Source organism: Pinus tabuliformis, chromosome 3_1 (genome assembly GCF_031772625.1).
Source record: "Pinus tabuliformis cultivar Carrire ecotype Pingquan chromosome 3_1, CPIR1, whole genome shotgun sequence".
Lineage (NCBI taxonomy): Eukaryota > Viridiplantae > Streptophyta > Pinopsida > Pinales > Pinaceae > Pinus > Pinus tabuliformis.
In genome coordinates this window covers 579,446,027-579,467,147 of record NC_142301.1, presented here as the reverse complement: position 1 = coordinate 579,467,147, position 21,121 = coordinate 579,446,027, and the positions used below count along the sequence as shown (strand labels likewise).

General features: G+C 39.3%; 1 pseudogene; it reads left to right on the top strand.

The window, feature by feature from the left end:
- The first annotated feature begins 20,318 nt into the window (after positions 1-20,318).
- LOC149188316 (uncharacterized) lies at positions 20,319-20,893 on the top strand (annotated as a pseudogene).
- The last annotated feature ends 228 nt before the right edge of the window (positions 20,894-21,121 follow it).

The window sequence follows — 21,121 nt, the reverse complement described above, 5'->3', positions numbered from 1 at the left end:
GTTCTTGTACTTGGTTACCCATTCATGGATAGTGATAATGGTTTCACTACAAGAAAAAAGGTCATTGGTGAGGGTTATGCCTGTGACGGGTCTTTAAGGTCCGTCACCAATGTCACATATGGTGATGGTCCTTAAAAAAGAATTGTTGTAAGTGTATATAGTGATGGTCCTTTAAGTTTTGTCACCAAATATATTTTCAATGACACTTTTGGTGAGGGTAATTAAAGGGACTCTCTCTTTGGTGACACTTTTGGTGAGGGTCATTAAAGGGATTCTCTCTTTGGTGACACTTTTGGTGAGGGTCATTAAAGGCCAATCACTGATTAATGTTGATGTGCCTAGCATGCCCCTCAAGGAAAAGGTAAATTGATGACTTATTAACCCTATTATGTGTTCATTTACTTGTAGTTTAATTTCTTCCTCCCTTTTGTTTCCTTGACACTCCTTGGCATGCATTGTCACACCCTTGCAGACTTTTCCATGCCTTAACACTTGGCACATCTTAGATTGTTTGACATGCCTTCATACTATCTGGCACATGTTATCATGCCCTAGAATTCCATAACACACCTTGGCAGTCATGCCCTCACAAGTAGCATTACATTTTTCCATGACTTGGGAACTTTACATTCCCTAGAACACCTTGGCACTCCCTAGTTTTCATACCCTCATAGATAGCCTTACTTTTTTTGTGACTTGGGAACCCAGCCAGTTCATTAGAAAAACAATATTGTGCCCAACCCAAAGTTTCCCTTTCTATAAAATTTCTTTGTCCATGCCTTATAATAACCATAGGCTTGCCTCCTGCAAGTCATATTCTGAACTTCTCCTAAAACACTTCATCCTTGGGAAACCTGGAATTCACTGACACTCCTTGGCACACACCCTTATTCGTTCATTTCCAAGCATTTTAACCTAGTTCTCCCTCCTGTTCCCTTGACACAACCTAACACTCCTCAACATCCATTGAAATTGTCTTCCATGTGTTAGCACACTTTTCATTCCTTGGCATGCCCTGTCACTCCTTAGCTATCATGCCCTCACAACTACCCTTAATTTTTTTGAGACTTGGGAACCCAACCAAGTCCTGCCTCGACTACAACAACTTAACCAAGTTATAGTTACTACAACTAGACTATACCTTGTTCACCTAAGAACTTCCTATAACACATCTTAGGCTACTCATGTCCAATATCATCTCATCCCACTTAACAAGTTACCAATTCAAGGCTCACATCCAACCATGGCCATAAAACAAGTAAGAAACACAATTTACATTTTTACATCTTGACATGCCATAGAACCTAGCACGTCTAACAATCCCTTAGCTCTATGTGGTGCGTGTTAGTGTCCCCTCATTTCGTGGCATGCTTTGCATTCCCTATCACACCGTAGAACTCCCTGATATGCCCTAGCACTGTAGCATGCCTTGGCACTGCCTAACATATAAGCTTGTCACTCCCTCCTTAGAACACTTGGAACTCATTGACACTCCCTATCACACAGACTTATCTCTTCATTTCCATGCATTTTTAACTAGTTCTCCCTTGTGTTTCTTTGACACTCCCTAACATTTACTGGTATGCATTGGCACACCCTGGCACTTGGCACACCTTGGCATGTTTCCCTAGCACTCTAACATTCCTTGGCACTACCTAACATATCTTGTCACTCCCCCTTTATCATACCTAGAACTCACTAACACTCCCTGTCACACACTCTTATTCATTCATTTCCATGTATTTGAAACTAGTGATCCCTTGTGTTTCCTTGGCACTCCATAAACTCCCTGGAATTCATTGGCACACCCTAGCACTTGGCACATCTTGGCATGTTTCCCTGGCCTCTAGCATGCCTTAGAACTGCATACCATACCTTGTTACTCCCTCAGCACACCTGTATCTCACTAACACTTCCTATCACAAACTCTTATTTGTTCATTTGCATGCATTAATTTGACCTAGTTCTCCCTTGTGTTTCCTTGGGACTCCGTAACACTTCCTAGCACATGTTGACACACCCTAGCACTTGGCACATCTTGGCTGCATGTTGCCCTAGAAATCTAGCATGACTTAGCACAACCTAGCATACCATGTCACTCTGTCCTTAGAACACTTAGAACTCACTAACACTCCCTGTCACACACTCGTATTCATTCATTTCCATGCATTTTGACCTAGTTCTCCCTTATGTTTCCTTTCCACTCCCTAACACTCCTTAACACACATTGGAACACCTTGGTGCTTGGCACATCTTTGTATGCTTCCCTAGGACACTCGCATGCCTTGGCACTGCATATCATACCTTGTCACTCCCTCCTTATCACACTTGGAACTCGCTGACACTTCATTTCCATGCATTTGAAACTAGTGTTCCCTTGTGTTTCCTTGGCACTTGGCCCTAACACTCCCTAGCATGCATTCACGCCACACCCTGGCACTTGGGACATCTTGGCATTCCTTAGCAATTGGTTTGTCTTAGCATGCCTAACATGCCTTGGAATTTTCTAGCATGTGTTAATACTTCCTAACATTCCCTGGCACACCTTAGCACTCCCTAATTGTCATTCCCTCGTAGATAGCTTTACTACTTTTGCAACTTGGGAACCCAACCAAGTCATTGGAAAAACAGTGTTGTGCCCAACCCAAAGTCTCCCTTTGTATGAAGCTTCTTTAACCAACCCATTATAATTGTAACCATATGCTTGCCTCCTAGAATTCCTATTCTGACCTTCTCCTAACACACTTTTTCCTTGAGACACCTGAAATTCATTGACACTCCTTGGCACATAAACTTATTTGTTCATTTCCATGTATTTTGACCTAGTTCTCCCTTGTGATGACCTAACACTCCATAACATTCCTCAACATGCATTTTCAATGCTCGACATGTGTTAGCATGTCTTTTTCATTCCCTGACATGCCCTGACACTCCTTAGCTATAACACCCTCATAACTACCCTTACTTTTTTTGGGACTTGGGAACCCAACCAAGTCTTGCCTTGACTACAACAACCTGACCAAGTTACAATTACTACAACTAGACTATGCCTTGTTCACCTAAGAACTCACTATAACTCATCTTAGGATACTCATGTATAATTTCAACATATCCAACTTAACAAATTACAAGCTACCATGTCAAGGCTCACATCCAATTATGTCCATAAAACAAATGAGCAACATAGTTTACAGCTTGAAATTCCATAGCACCTAGAACATATAATAATCCCTTGGCACTATGTGGCATGTGTTAGCACCCCCTACATTCCTTGGCATACTTTGGCACTCCCTAGCACTCCCTGATATGCCCTGGAAATCTAGCATGCCTTGGAACTACCTATCATATATCCTTGTCACTCCCTCCTTAACACACCTGAAAGTCACTGACACTCCCTATCACACACTCTTATTCATTCATTTCCATGCATTTTGAGCTAGTTACCCCTTCTGTTTCCAAGATACTCCCTAACACTCCCTGACACCTGGCACAAATGCCAGTTTTCTTATTCTTGGCTATGGCGTTATTCTTTTATACATGTGACCCTTGACTATGCCATGAAATCCTCCAAAATATTCTTAAAGGATGGGAGATCCTTTTCATGCATGAAGCTAGTGGAATGTGACAAGTTATCCAAGTATGTAATTTGTGCCTTGGGAAATGTGAAAGGTACCCTCGGTGGAAAAACATTCATAAATATTTGAGACCAAGTGCCCTAAATGTGATATGTTTTCCACTTGTCAATTATGCCTCTTGTTGATGACGAAAATGACACACTAGTTGTGCAAGGCTCACAAAGTGTCACTTTCCGTAAACTCAAGTTGTTTCCATTGTCACCTCAACAACGAATCCTCTCATTTTGGATTAATTATTGAACCCTAGGGGTGTCCCAAAGCACAAATTTATGGGTTCTTTTAGGTGACTAGATCACTAACATTGAAAACCATATTTACATTGGATGGTTTAACATCTTGATGATGCCTGTCCTATTGACCAAAAATTTTGTATTCATTATTGATTTCATCGCAGCACCTCCAGTAGATATTGATGGTGTTCATGAGCCTATTTCTAGTTGTGATAAGGGGATTAGGGGCTCCCTTATCACAACCCATAACGCCTAATGTGTTTAATCCCTTAGCTAAGGAGGCCCAAGGGTGTATTTGTAGGGGCACTGGGACCACATTTCGGGGTTCATAACATTAGGAAAAGTGGAATGACATGACCAAAAAGATTATGGGGGGGTATATTATGGTGTATTGAACGAGGCAAGGGGACACAGGGGTAGCATGGATGGTAGAAATCAGAGCTAAAAGCATGGTTTACTAAGATCTATAATGCCATCATTAGAGAATGAGAAGGGGGTTTAAGCTTTAATTTCATAGGGTCTAGGGGACCTAGAGGGAAGGTAGCAAGAGAAATTGATAGGGGAACCCCCAATAGTGTTGATAAGGGGATTAGGAGTCCAATTATCACAAACCATAAGCCCTTAACCCATAAACATTAAATTCCATATCCCCTTAACCCCCAATCCATAATCCCTTAACCCCTACACTCACAACTTATAACCCATAAACCCCTTGACTCATTAAATCTTAAGACACTAACCCCTAACCTATAATCCATCAACCAACTCCTAAGCCATAACTCCTTATCCTCTTAACTTGTGAACATTCAACCCTAACCCTTCACCACCTAAACACCTTAATTGCTAACCCCTTAACCACTAACACCTAAATCCCCTAATTCTTAAGTCCTTAACCTATAAACTCAATATTTGTGACAATGTAGAATAATATACATAAGAGAAAATAAAATGATATTATCCACATCAATGATGGAAATAGACTTAAATTAGCCATGAGTGGTGAGCCAAGGGGTGAATGTGGGGCACTATTAAAGTTACATCATGTTTAAATTCCTTTTACATTGTGAGGTTGTTATCCAATAGGGTTGAAGAATCATCACAAGGAAGCATGACACATTTTTGTGGGGGAGCGATTATAGTTGTAACACAATTCAAGTGATTTACACCTCCAATGTAAATGACATCATTGTATGTTTGTATTAGGTTGTTAGAGAGGTTATTTATAGACAATACATTCAATGTACGTAGACTTCATCTTTTTAGGGCCTCGACTCTAACATGGATTTGTACCAGAAACACTTCATGCAAATGAAAGGGGGGCTTTTTGTTTAATCACAGACGGACACGAGCACCAGATGCTACCCTTCAGATGACCCTTGTTGCGTTCAAAGTGGGTTTACATTCCCTTCGAGTTGAAACTAATAATAATGACCTTCCTCTTATTAATAACATATGCTAGCTACACGAGATACTAGAATTAAAGGATCACCTCATCTATAGATGCTCCCATTTATTATGAGATTCAAGTGATGTTCTATTGTCTTTATCAACATTTGGATGGTTCTTTATCTACATTCTTTAAATACATCTCTAGAAATTTTTATGAGGGAGGTACTTTGATTTAGATCTTTATATAAGGCCTCATGTGGCCTTCCCCTATAAAAATATTCCAAGGGGTCAACTCCTTCCATGTTGCCTTTCCTACTTAGGGCCAAATTGACAAACCAAAATTAAAACTTCTTCAACTACAAAATTAGTGAGGCATCAAATGATCTAGATTTAGACAGGAACACAAAAAATTACAGATATAACCATAACTACAAATATGTAGCAGAAATAACACTTCATTTCATTAATATCAAACACTGAAATATGCTTACAAACAGAATGAAAATAAGACTAGCTTAGGTGATGGTAGCTTATCTCTAAGAAGAGATGTGGTGGCTACATGCCTAGGAACTCCATTACAATGCGGCTCAAGGGCCTTTTTATTATTGAACAATAAGAGCAAACCCTAAACAACCAAAACCCTAACCCGAGGAGATGTAACACCAAGAGTTTATGGGCCCCGTTGGGGTTAGTTGGATAACCAACTTCTCGAGGTCATGACTTGGTCATATTATCTTCGTTTGACGCGCATGATACCCCGTTGGAAAGATCTCTCCAAGGACTACGACAAAAAAAGATATTTTAGACAAAAAAATGTTGGTACAAGATTTCCGTAAAAATGTTGTTTAGGGCCTCAAAACGGCTCTGGAAGTTTAGGACCTGAAAAACTACTAAAAATAGTAAACTGTGCTACAATTAAGGAAAACAAAAAACTGAAATAAAAAATGGCGAGGGTCCAAGTGGAATTGGCGGGTGGTCACCAATATCCACCTGGATCATTCCTCCCCCCTTAGGAAGAAATGTTCCCCATTGCGTTGAGTTCCTCCATGAGATGGGCAAACTTCTGCTGAACTTGGTCCCTGGTGAGCCACTTGCCCTCGTGAGCCACTGGCCTTGGTGAAGGAGTTGGCCTGATTTGACAACTCGATACAGTTGGATCTTCTGCTAGTGAGTGTGCTTGATTTGCGTGTCCATGATCCGATCAATTGTGGCTTGTTCCATGTAATCTGTATTTAACTCTATAGGTGTGAGTTGTTCTACAATGTCTGATGTGTCTAGAAATGGTGGGAAGTATGGTAGCAAGCGATCCACATTGAATACTGGGTGTAGACCAAGGAATGGGGGAATGCTGACCTCAAATGCATTGTTTGCCATAGCCTTGGTAATGGTGTAAGGACCATATCGGAGTGGTCTAATTTTCTGATAGGCTCCGGTAAGGCGATCCTTTTGCAAATGCAACCAGACATTGTCGCCCACCTGAAACTTGTGTGGCACCCGATGTTGATCATGTCGTTGCTTGTACTTGGCATTTGATTTCTCTAGAATGTCATGGACCTGCGGGCGGATATGTTGGATGTGCTCAATGAATTTGTTTGCCTTATCGGTTTCAGGCTAGACATGAGACGAATCTGCTTGAGTAGCTTCAAATGGGATGGCCAGATCAATGGGGCATAGTGGCTGGAATCCCAAGCCCACTTGAAAAGGGTTATGGCCAGTTGAGATGTGGAGAGCCTAGTTATAGATGTGCTAGACATAGCGTAGACTCTCATCCCATGTGCATGGATTCTTTGAGTTGTACATGTGCAGAATGTGTATGATCATCTTGTTGACGACCTCTATTTGGCCATCCGTTTGGGGATGGAAAGCTGTGGACTTAGTGAGCTTGATGTCCAGCATCGACCAGAGACTGGACCAAAATGTACTGAGGAACTTGCTGTCCCGATATGAGATGATAGACTGTGGGATCCCAAAGTGTACCCAAACTTGTTCAAAGAAGAGTTTATCAGTGGCTTCCGTTGTGATATTCTTCTTGTAGGTAGCCATAATGGCCATCTTCGAGAATCTGTCGACGACCACAAAAACACAGTCGTTTCCATGCTTAGTAGAAGGAAGGCCCGACATGTAATCCATGGAGATGGATTCCCAAGGTCGACTAGGGGTAGGTAGCGGAGTATAGAGGCCTTGCTTCTTGATGGTCGGTTTGGCAATGGCGCAGGCAGTGCAGGATCTGATGTACTTCTCGACATCCTATCGAAGATTCAGCCAATAGAAATAATTCTACATTATTGCCACCATTTTTTCGACCCTGAAATGCCCAACGGCTCAACTGTAGTGTGTTTCCCAAATCATTTTGGCATGCTCGCTTGAAGGAACACAAAGGTGTCCTAGGTGGCATAATAGGGAATCCTAGAGGTGAAAATCTAGAACTTGTTGTCCCTCGAAGAGCATCTGGTATGTGTGAACAAATTCTAGGTCACGTTTGTAGAGAAGTGGCCAATCAGAAGTCTCGTGCCCACAAGAGTTGAGCATGGTGGTTAATGCCATGATCAATGGTCAGTTGAGGCAATCTGCAACATTATTAGTGCTACCCTTCTTATACTTGATATTCAAATGGAACTATTGTAGGTATGTGGACCACTTCTAATGGAGATCATTTTGCAACTTCCCTTGCATTTGTATGAACTGCAGGTGTAGGTGGTCTGTGTGGATGACCATTTCCTTCCCAAAAATGTAATGCTTCCATTGTCGGAAGACATGCACAATGGAACACATCTATTTGTCATAAGTGGGATAATTTTAGACTATGTATGAAAGTGTCTCACTGTGATATGCCACTAGATGCCCCTGTTGAGTAAGGACTACCCCAATACCATAGTCAGAGGCATCTGTCTCGATCTAAAATGGTTATTGCAAGTATGGTAATGTGAGCACTGGTGTAGAGCAGAGGTGATGTTTCAACTTTGTGAATGCCTTTTGTTGAGATTTAGTCCAATTTTTTTTCTTTCGATCCTCCCTTGGTGACTTGACTCAAGGGCCAAGTAATATGAGAGAATCCCAACACGAACTTGCGGTAGAAATTGGAAAGACCCAGAAAGTTGTGAAGCTCTGTCAAATTGGTTAGAGCTGGCCAATCCCGAATGAATTGGATCTTGGCTGGATCCACATGCACCCCCCGTTCATCATTAATGTATCCAAGATAAGGAACCTGGGTCATGCCAAAAGTGCATTTCTCCAAATTGGCACATAGCTTGTGTTGCTGCAATGTTTGGGGAACCTATCGGATGTGGTGGAGGTGCTCTTCCCAACTCTGGCTGAAGATCAGGATTTCATCCAAGTATACCACTACAAATGAATTGGTGAATGGCTACAAGATGTCATCCATCAGCCTCATGAAGGTTGCAGGAGCATTCGTCAACTTGAAAGGCATAACCAACCATTCGAAAAGGCCCTCCTTGGCTTTGAAGGTAGTCTTCCACACATCGAGGGTTTGATTGGTACCTGGTGATATCCTGATTTCAAGTCGATCTTGTTGAAATATTTCCCCCCCTTCAGTTGGTCCAGAAGGTCATCAATCCATGGGATCGGGTACCTATTCCAGATAGTGATATTTTTCAGCGCCTGATAGTCAATACATAGTCTCCATGTCCTATCCTTCTTTTGTATCAACACAATCGGGCTCCCACAGGGTGATGAAATCAGATGGATGTGACCTTTCTGTAGCAGCTCCTGAATCTGCCTCTTGATTTTTTAATTCTCCAGAATGGAGCATCGTTAGATTAGTCCATTAGGCAGCAGCGCACCTGGGGTCATATCGATGGTCGGAGTGCTTTACCTGATAGTGCAGAGGCACCCCTGCAGGGGAGATGAAGATTTCCTCATACTCCTCCACGACCTTGTCCATTTGTTGTTGTCATGTGTAGGGGCCCTACCTGGAGGTCATGGCCATCATCTTCTTCCTTCCCTGGGGGCGTATCATTAGGGAAACAAATTTCTTGGTTTTGGAAATGAGCTTACTACATTGTTTTACAGTAACCAAAGAGATGGCGATAGGAGGTGCTGCCTCTGGTATCCTATACAACTTATTTCCCAAAGTAACAATAACAGCACGAGGCCTTGAATCATACACATCATGTCACTTCCATAAATATGGTTGGCCTAATAATACATCACAAACATCAAGGGGAGAAATGTCAAATAATACCTCATCTGTGAAGGGCTTGATGTTGTATGCAAAGCGACACTACTTTCTCACTCAATGATCCTGTCCTTGGTGAAGCCACCCCATGGTGTATGGTTGTGGACGTGTTGTGGTTGGTAAGCCCAACCGCTTCACGACCTCTGCCGAAATGAGGTTCTTTTGGCTCCCGCTGTCAACAATGTACTGTAGCGGGGAACCCTTTACCCACATCTGGGAGTGGAAGAGGTGCTCCTCCTCCTCGGGATGTTCGGGTTCCCCTTCTCGATCTTCCTGGTGGTAACGATGGTGTTGGGATCCGCATCAATAATTTGCTTCCTTTTGTTATTCCCCTTGTCGAGTTCTAACTCAAAGTTAGAACATGCATCTGATTCTGAAGCCTTTAGCTCAGCCACCAATGACTGCTTGGCCTGACACTCACTTGTGTTGTGAGTGGAGCTCTTATGGAACTCACACCACTTTCCCGTGTCCTTCTTCGGCTTCGTGACATTGTTCTTTGCTTGTGGCTTTGGTGGGTTGTCTTGGGGCACCCCACCTTGGGATTTTCCTTTGTTCTGCGGTTTGGGGGCACATTTCCCTTGCTTCGGATTCACAGATCCAAAGTCTCGTTTCTTCTGTTCAAACTTTTTCTCGATCTTGACGACATATTGGTATGTCGTGTCGAGCGAGGAGATGTCTAGGAATTCCATCTTGTCCTGGATGTACCTATGTAGGCAACCGTGGTACTTGAGAACCAAATGCTTCTCAGAATCCTTGATACCCAACTTTATGAAAAGCGTATGAAAAACATTGGTAAACTCTGGCACATCTTGGTCCCTTCCCTGTCGCAACATTGTCCACTTTATGTATTTATCCTCATAGCTCCTAACAGGGTAGTACTTCTCCTTGATGGCATCCCGAAATGAGTTCCAAGTGGGTGTGGCTGAAAACAGTGAGTTTGTACTTTCATCCTTCTACTCACAGTAGGTTTCCCACCAGTCCTTGACATGGGTAGCTGCTTTGAGAAGTGCAAAAGTGATATTTTCCCTGCTGGAAAAATCATGAACGGAAAAATACCCTTCTAGCAGATTTAACCATTTATCTACAGTGTGTGCATCTATCTAACCCTCAAATATGGGAATGTCAAATATAACTTGTACCTTAAAGGGTGTGGCGCTTCCAAAGTAGCTTTCGGAAGTAGATGTGTCGCCCTTGGGTAGACGCTGAAGGATCTAGGCAAAGTTATCCATCATCGCATTCCTTTGTCACTCGAGGGCTTCTTTGAGAAACATTTTCATAGGATCTCTTGCCCCCTCATCTTTCTTTTCATCCGCCATGGGAGGTCGTCAGGATTTGCGAGGCTGGTCTTGCAAAGGTTTGACCAGTCGAAGCCCTGACTCCTTATATCCTAACCTCGTTGGGGACATGCAAATAAAAATAGAGAAAGAGTAGATTGCTTTGATACCATTGATCCAGATTTAAACAAGAACGCAACAAATTACAGATATAACCATAAATACAAAGATGCAGTAGAAATTACACTTCATTTCATTAATATCAAATACCGAAATATGCTTACAAACATAATGGAAATAAGAATAGCTCAGGTGATGGTAGCTTATCTCTGAGAAGAGATGTGGTGGCTACATGCCTCTGAAATCCATTACAATGAGGCTCAAGGGACTTTCTATTATTGAACAATAAGAGAAAACCTTAACCCGAGGAGATGTAACACTAAGAGTTTATGGGCCCCGTTGGGGTTAGTTGGACAACCAACTTCCTGGGGTTGCGACTTGGTCATATTATCTCTGTTCGACACACATGATACCCCATTGGAAAGATATCTCCAAGGACTACAACATAAAAGATGGTTTTGGATAGAAAATTGCTGGTAAAAGATTGCTAAAAAAACCTCGTTTAGGGCCTCAAAATGGCTTCGTAAGTTTAGGACCCGAAAAACTGCTAAAAATAATAAACTGTGCTACAATTAAGGAAACTGAAAAAATGAAAGAAACAATGGTGGGGGTCAAAGTGGAATTGGCGGGTGGCCACCAATATCCACCTAGATCATCAAACCTCTTCTTGACCTCGGCCTCAATGAGACATATTTCTTCAGAGATACTTTGAGGATTTCCCACCATAGATCACAAGTTGGATGTCATGGGATCTGTTACCCCATTTTCTATTTGGGATTTTAGAGGATATTTTAAAATTTTGATTGTGTTAAAATTGGAAACTAGGGCCAAATTCCACCTTGGGATAGCTCATTTGATGGAGATGATGATTGCATTAAATTCCTCTTTTTGAGAGGACCAAAATTGATATAAAGATCATCTCATTTAGACAAGAGGAAGTGTGATTTTTGAACACATGTATAAATTGTTCAGGTCGGCTTCATAAACATGTAGGCTCAAGAAGCCCAATGGATGTGTCTCTTCAGCCACAATGAATTGTATAAATGAAAGTGACCTCACACCTCATTTGGCATCATCATCACTCACACATTTTTCTCTCTCCTTCTCTCATTGGTTTGTACAACTATTGGGCAACTTGTCTCTCTCACATGTGTGGCAAGAAGGACGAGTTTTCTAGGCTGAATTGTAGGACTGAAATTTCAGGTAGCAGACCAAGTTTGACCAACGTTGACCAAGGAGTTATTGACCAGCTTTGATTGCAATTTTTGGAGGATCTTTTCTGTCTCTTTAGGCCGCATTTTTGGGCACAAAAATTGAGAAAATATGGGCAGTTTGACCAATGCTGACTTCATGGTTGACTGAAGTTTGACTGTAGAAAATTATAACAATTTTTCTCTCTCCTTTCACTTAGTTTGACCGAGCAGTTTTAGGCTGACGTTGACCTCTTGATCAGGTTGAGTTCGACTGGGGAAGACTGAACTATTTTGAAGATGATTTATTGTTGATTTGACAAACATTGACTTTCTGGTTAGGCTGAAGCTTGAATGCATAAATTGATAGGACTATTTTGACTTTGAATTGGGCAAGTCAATTTGGCTTTTGTATTCTCTCTCTTTGTTGAAATTATGATATAATAATAAGAAGAATTGATCAAGAAGTTTTCCCAACAATGGGGTTTTTCCCTGACATCCGCCAAATCTGGTGTCCTATTGTCTTGACTTGTCTCCTGCATATTGTTTTATGTTCTATCTACTTTTAATGCCAATGTGATTACTGGTTAATGTGATTGCTACTAGAAATCTAAATTGAAATTGCTATTGGGCTACTTAAGGAACATTGAAGTAATTGTGCTAAGAATAGAACATACCGTTGTTAACTAAAATTAACAGATTGTCATCTCAACCCTTCCGATTCTTGTCACATTGATCATTTTCCATCTAAGGTGTATGAATCTATATGTAATTGATGTATGTATCATTGGTTTGATCACACCTTGCGTTAGCCATCTAGGACACTAGGTGTAGGAAGAGGTTCCTTTAGCTACCACATTTAGCTGGATATGTATGATCCATGTGTATATGATATTATGTCCCATGTGTACTATTTTTATTGTGTTCACTTAAACACTCTATTCTAACTCTTGATGCTTTGGCTATAAGTTTTAATCTGAGTTGTTCCATGGTGTTTCGTAATTTTTCTCATAGAAGTGTGCCATCTTGATGGTTTGGGTATATTCTTCGTGATTTGAGTAGGTGCTATACTTTGATCTTATTGTACCCCTTATTTCCTTTAGTCAAAATTTATCCCATGTCTCTCTTAACAACACATGTGAAGGCCTTCTAAGCTATGACTAGCTTCTAATAGGGTATTTTTAAGCTCTAAGTGAACTTCCTCAAAACTAATGGGATACCTATAGCTATTTAAGTTTATTGATAACATTATTTACAAATTTAAGAATATTTTTCACCTCCTTAAAGATTGATAGATATTTCCCTTATGTGTAAAGCTCATGTCCATTTTCCCTTCTTATATGAACATACTTACTTATATTAGAGAGACCTCATATATTTTTTATTGATTCCTGAATTAGACTAACATTATTACTTATCTTCAAAATCATTAGATATAACTTCTATGTGAGATGACCTCCTTTTTCTCAAATAGAAATAAAACTTAATGAAAACCTAAGCGACCATAGAAATTTATTTATAATATTTTACTACTTATTAAAATCTAATTTGGCGGATACTATAAAATCTAAATTGACCTATTAAAATTTATTTTCCCACTGCTATTCTCCCTTGCCAGGTTTGGGACCGAGTTCACTCTTTCTCTACTCATAATCTTTAATGATTTCACAATAGATGACATACCCTTTTATGATATTCAATTCTTCACTACCCTATTGATTCGACTAGATTTTTAACCTGTATTTATTATATCAGATCCGAGTTTGCTCTTTTTCGAGCATTAATTGAGATATTCTTCTCCTGATTTGGATTTAGAGGTTTTTGCTGCAATTCAAAGCAGAAAACATGGTGTTCACATATGAAGATAAAATTGCAACCTTCGAGAACTCCGAGGCGTATGGATACATTTGAGAGGTATTTTTCTGATCTCATTTCTCTTATTTTTATTGTTAAAATTTCAAAGGATTTAAACTTGTATACCGAATTATGGAGAATAAGGCAGGGTTATGGTTGACAAGAGTTTATAAATTCAATCATATTTTTTTTTGTGATTAGCAAGACCAGGCACTCCTGTGGAATTATGATCTTAAAGCGTTTTGGAAATTCAATGGTGATGTGGATTGATCAAGAGGCTACGGTTGCTTCAGAATTTCTCCTATGATTGTGTTGCTTCTTGTGATATATGGATCAACTTATGTTGGTATTTACTATGTTCCTTGCTCTAATACCATGTAACAAATATTTTAAAATTATTCACTGATGTAGCAAACAATTTTGAAACTAAATTGTAACACCAAGACACATAATTTCTCTACTAATTGAAGAAAAATAGAACATAATTAAAGAACAGTCACACAATTTTTGTAGGGAAATCAACTATGAAAACCCTCTCCTTGATTGAGAAGTTTATTGATAGAAAATGAGGAGTGGATTTCTTACAATAGAACTTTGTTTCACTGGAAACCAATCTAGTTTTCTTTGCTTGTCCTAAGTTTGAAACACCTACAAGACCCTTTATCTACTTCCTTCAATCCATGCGCATAGGCTGCTTCTATTTAACTAGGAAATACTCTTGAATTTCCATGATCTTGGGTTTAGGATAGAATCTTACAAACTTAGAATCTCAATAAAATCTACTTTGCACAACAGAAAATAAATAACAGTGAATCACACATGCAAAAGTATCGACAAGTTTTTACAAAAATATTGTACAAATATGTACAACCCAATCTTCGTTATATTAAACCAATCTGAATAATACAACAATATATGGAATACAAGATACAATGACAATCATGTTTTAGACTCTTTGTTGTATCTTGTCATGTCGGTCCTTCGCTCCCATTCTACTCTCAAGTTGCCCTTAGTCCATCAAAGGTCAACACATAGAGTCTCCAGGAGCACTGACACCTATCACTACTGTAAGTTGCTTATGCTTTAATCAACATGGGATGATCCAATATGCTCTTCTAGGTTGGCCAATCCCTGAGCTCCATTCTTCCTTATAGTAACCTCTTTCGTCCATCAAAGAGCTACACATAGGCTCCCCAAACTTCAATGGTCAAAATTTTTTTATGACTACTAGTCACGGACTACTTTGAGTAGCCAACACGCTGCCCTCCATCAATCCAATGGTACCCATTCCAATCACTAAAAGATATACTTCTAGGAGGGACTTTCAACCATCAAGAAAAGTCCTCCAAATGGCTCCCACATTCTTCTAGTAAAACTAATCGAAAACCGATCCAATAACAAGGATCCAACACCTATAAGAACGAACCAAGGTACATACCTTTGCTTACTATTTAAGGGTCTGTTTATCTGTTGTCAACTTTGGCCTAGTTAGGGCAATACTATAGTCACTTCTAGCCCTTGTTTTCTGCCCAGACTTTCTCTCTACAACTATGGTAGTCCTTTCTTGAGAGGTCGTGCTAGTATGCTACAATTCTAGGCCATTCTAGCCCTCATACAGACCTTGAACCTCCTTCTAATCACTGTGGCATGCTTTAGAATGGCTCCACAGGCTTGTGACAACCTTGTTTGAGGATAGTCTACTCGTAAAGAAGCCCCAAATCACTCAAGACCTTGACACCTGCTCCTCGACCCTCCTGCACTGTAATTCTCTCACCAAAACAACCCTAATGGGATCTCAAATCCTCGTTGGTTTCCCTCCTTTTCCTGCGGCCAATACATAATAGGTCTCCTTCCTTCAACGAGCTCCTCTTGTGTTGTGTTTCTCACTTTGGATGAGAGAAATGACACTCTAATATAATATCTATATCCAATATGAGGTCTCCAAGAAAACATCATCATAGGGCTTGAAAAGCTGTCATAAGGCTTATTAACATCAAGCCAACCTTGATCTTGTGCCAACATACCCACACATAAGTTTCAAAAATTCAGAACTCCATTTCTACAACTCAGAATCAGATGATTTTTGATGCATCAGATTCGTCTCGATGAGTACTATCATCCTCATCTATCACATGTCGAAATGTGTCCATGGTTTTGGCCCAAAAAACAATGGATGTAAAACCCCAACCTTGGGCTAATCCCATAAGTGACTCTTGTGGTGCCCCCCCCCAAACCCTAAACCCTAGGGCTTGGAGTATCTCCCAAGCTACAAAAAAATCAACACTCCATCTTAGCGAGGGAGGTACTTCCGAGACTAGGAAGTAACTCATCATCATCATCGCTACTTGCAACACTCGCCCAAATCTTGCCGCTCACCATTGTAGAAATAAAAAAATAATTTAGTCTTGGGTTAAGATATACAACTAGATACTAAGTCATACAGCTAAAATTGACTAACTTGAATGACTAATTTAGTCTAGGAACAAAAATATGACTACCAAACAAGTAATACAATAATACGAATCATTCATTTATGTTAGTCATTTTGATTGTGGGTGTATGACTAGTTTATCTGTTTCTTAGCCCTCATGACCGACTCACAATGATCCCTGAGACATTTAGGATGATGTACTAGTTTGGTGTGGACTAGGAGGATGAAGGATGTCTATCCTAACAAGGATGGATGATCAATGAAGTGTTGTAACAAAAATTCACCAAAGCATAACACAATCTGGAAATGTGTTTGATAGTGTGTTAGCCATGGCAAGGAAACATCGTTGATGAGTGTATTGAAGGTAAGTGGAAGCATGTTTCCACTAGGTACATGACCTTTAGATAATTACAAGAATTTTGTCTAGATGGAGACAACATAGTCTTACACTAGGTGGTTAGTTATTCAAGTGTGTTGGCTTGAGGGAGAAAGTGAAAGATTGTTTATGTGTGAGTGGTGATGACACACCATAACCTATAATGAAATAATCACTACAACATTTCCTATAGTTTAAGGTTCCTAACTTGGGTTCGGTTAGGACATGTTGGTTAGGGATAGTTCGAGTGATACAAGAGGTTGATGGTCATGCACAACTCGTAATTTCATGTCAATGCCATACAAAAACTAGGCTTCTTGAGTGGCATTAGATGCTTAACTGGATTGAAAAGTTTACCCTCATGACAAATGGTATCAAGACCATGTTTAGATGAAAAAATTACAAAGTGTATCTTCACCATCAATGCCATGTCCATTAGAGAACCAACTGAAGCCATGTTGATGAAGATGCCAATAATTAAAGTGGGGGGATAATGCAAGGATCTTACTTGAGGTTCCATTAGAAATGGTAAAATGGATGGCACGTTGGGTAAACACAACTAAGAGTGGACAATTATTTTATATGTTTGGTATACTTTCTGAGTGACTTAGGTTGTTTCATGAGACAATTAAGATGGTGTACTAGTTTGTTGATCATTGACAAAGCATTGTAACACAAGCTTAGGGGAGGATGATGTAAATTGGAAATGTGTTGAATATTGTGTTAGCCATGGAAAGGCATCATCATTTATGAGTTAAATGTAAGTGGAATATTTTTTCCATTAGGTACATGATCGTTGAGGACTACAACAGGTTGGCCTTGATGGAGACAACATAATTCCATATTGGGTGGCTATTTGTTCAAGAGTTCTTGGTTTAAAGGAGGTGGTAGAATGTTGCCTATGGTTGGGTGGTGATGATGTGGCATTACTTACCACTAAATGGACATTTCAACATTTTTTATAATTTAAGGTGCTTCCCTTGGGTTCAATTAAAACATGTTGGTTAAGCATAGATCATTATGCCTAACTAGCAAAGTCTATCAATGTTATGCAATGACTAAATTTTTATAATTATATAGCATGCTTAAATAATGACTAAATTTTTATAATTATATAGGAATGTTTTAAAATAAAATAAAAAGTTTAACATTGTGACACCTCTCTCTTACTCTCTTCTTCCTCGTCTTCTTCTATTTTTTTTTTTTAAATAATCATAACTTACTTTTATACCAACCTAGATCCATCTCAATTACAAATCTACCAAGCACTTAGAGGGATCAAATTGCTTTTCACTCTAAAAGAGATTTGCATCTCAAGATATTTGATCCCTCTCAGTGCTTGGTAGATCTAGAGTTAAAATGGATCTAGGGTAGTTTAATTATTAATTATAAATTTCATATAATTTAAATTAATTTAATTTTTATTGGTTCAAAATGTTTAACAAACATCAAAACATCTCTATTATGATGGGCTTTTATTTATATTTATATTTCATTTTCTTTATTTTTACAGAGTCAAAATGTTTAACAACATATTACACTTTCAACTAGACATGGAAACATCTCTACCATAAAGGTTAGAAAGCCTCTAGTCACAATTAAAAGTGGAGGAACTAAATTTCTCTCAATAAATTAAAAACCTAAAAAACTAATAAAATAATATTAAAAAATTAATAAAATAATAATAAAATAAACTAATAATAATAATAAAATAATAATCTTTTAATTGAAATTTGTCCCAATAAATTAAAAACCTAAAAAGTTAAAAAAATAATAAAATAGGATAACATTAGGAATGATTTTCCATTGAATTTTCCTGCATTTCCCTCTTTTCCATTAATGACTTAATGGATGTCTTACTCGTCTCAAAGCATAGAGTGTGGAGAAACATACCTGACCTCTTGATCAACAGGGAGAGGGGGTGAGGTACGAACCCACTTGACTGAGATACTTCCCGATTTTTTCCATTGAGCCAGTATTTTCATGACCAGGGCATTGTTTTGTGTTTTGCGGAGGCAGAAGCAACTATTTTTAAAACAAAAAGATGTGTGGAGGTTCCATTATTGTGGATTTCATTCCCGCCAACCGATCTCGATGTATAACTCCCAGGGATTTATGGCCCGATTTTGATACGTTCACTTACTTGTGCATCAATGGCGAAGCCATGTCGGAACCCTTCAATAAATTAGGCAGCTTTGACGAGGCATACAAGTAGAAGAATACGCCCAACAAGAATGTTTTCAACTCCAAGCATGAATTTTCTTCAGGTGAGCTGCCACTATTAGCGATCTCTCTACATTTAAGAAATTGTTATTGCTTCCTAGGGTTTGTTTTTTCCTCTATTTTGACTTTGGTTGTGTTTTGTAGATGATGAAAATGAGGCGATTCCTTCTTTGAAGGATTTCGACATTCCTCCTTTCAAGGATTATGAAAAGTGCTTAGCCAATAGTAGCGGGAGGAAGAGGAGGAATTTGTAAAGAGGTATCAGGCAACGTCCATAGGGAAAATGGGCTGCTGAGATGAGATATCCCAGAAGGGGCATTAGGGTTTGGCTTCCACATTTTTTCCATTGAGCCAGTCTTCCCCGAGGGCACACGTGACATGGTGGGTCAGGATTTTCAGATCAGATGAAGGAAGGAGGAAGGTTTAGGGTTCAAATCTTCGTAAGAAATATAGCTGCACATCAACGCCATCGTGGATAAGTTTGTAAAGGAGCTGACAGAAGCTCTGAAAGCTGATATTCAGGACAAGATTATGAAGGAGAGGGAGATGAAGAGTTACATTGAGGAACAAGAGCGTGAAGTAGCTGAAAGAGAGGCTACCTCGAAAGCTGAAATTTCCCGTAGGAGGTAAATATCTTCATTTAATTGTAAATCTCTTTCAGTCTTGGATATCTTACCTTAGTAATGAGTCCAAACACTTTATTCCTTTTTTTTTTTAATGAAATAAAACAATAGAAACCAACTTCTAAATAAAAAGTATACAACAAATAAATACGTATGATACAGTCTTATTGTAGAGATCGATACAAGATCCTTTGCAATAATGCCTTACAACTTCCTCTGTCTGTTATAGTCGATTGTTGGTTAGGGTTTCACCCTAAACTCTTAGGGGAATTATTCTAACTAGAAACCTTGGCCAATCTTTAGAATGGTCGTAAATATAAAAGAAATATTTCTTATTTTTTCTTTCTAAGTTTGAAGATTCTATATGTTTCTTTATAATATAATTGGTAATTTCATTCACAATCCTATAAAACTTTGGTCCACGATTCGTTAGATCTATGCCAATTTTTTTGCCAATGTTTCCAATTTAAAAAATTATTTATTAGACCAATTATATCTTTTCTAAAGTCTTCCTTGAGGACTTAATAGGAAAAAGGGATTTGGGGAGCAAAAAACACGATCAGAAATGTTACAAAGGACCAACAATCAATGTCTATTTCCCAACGTGAACCCTCATGCCATGCAACCCCTACAATTGTTCCTAGCAAGAATTGAGTAGTAATCATAAGAATTGATTTTATATTCATTCATTTGTCCATTCACGGCCAATAGTTGGGCCAAGACGTTGAATGAATACATATTCCTTCAGAGTCACCCCTTGTACTCCGTCAAGTATTTAATGGAAGTTTATGCCATGCAGACAACTTCTGTGGTGGAAGCTTGAGACTACAACCTGACCGAAGATGATTGGAGGATATCGCACCAGTGTCACCCTAGCTACCCCATTTCTCCTCACCATCTGCAAGAGCTTGGGGTTCTTATATGGGAGCTGGACGTTGATAACTATGAAAAGAACCCTAACCTTGAAAACATCAAGAAACAACGATGTTATAATTATGCAGATATAGTGACGGCTGCAAAATGATAGGTTGAATATTATGAAGGAAAGATCAAACACTTCTTCACTGAGCACCTCCATGCCTAAGATGAGATCCAATTTGCTCTCGAAGGAGGAGGTTACTTCGACATCCAATACACTTCTGCAAAAAGAAAAGGCATCTCATAGTCCTCCCATCCGGCATGTACCACCGTTTTACCCTCGATACAACCAATTATGTCAAGGCGATGAGGTTATTCATGGGGTTGCCTTGCTGGACACAACATCAATGACCTGCTGATGACATGGAAGCCAGGAAGAATTACCTTGCAAAGGTGTTGAAAAACCCTATTGTTGCAGCGCAAAGAACCATTTGATTAAATAATGTGTTTGTACTGTGATTTTCGTTTGAATTTTTTTTCATTTGTTTGTCCCTACACTTATTGTTTTTCCAATTTTTTTTGGTACATTCATTGCCAAGGTTTGAAGCCATTTCACTGCTTAATGCTTCAGAGTAATGCAAACCATAATTATTTATTTAGGATCGTGTTTTGTGTGCAGGGATTTGAAGACAGAAGCAAATATCTTCTAGAAGGAAGAGGAGA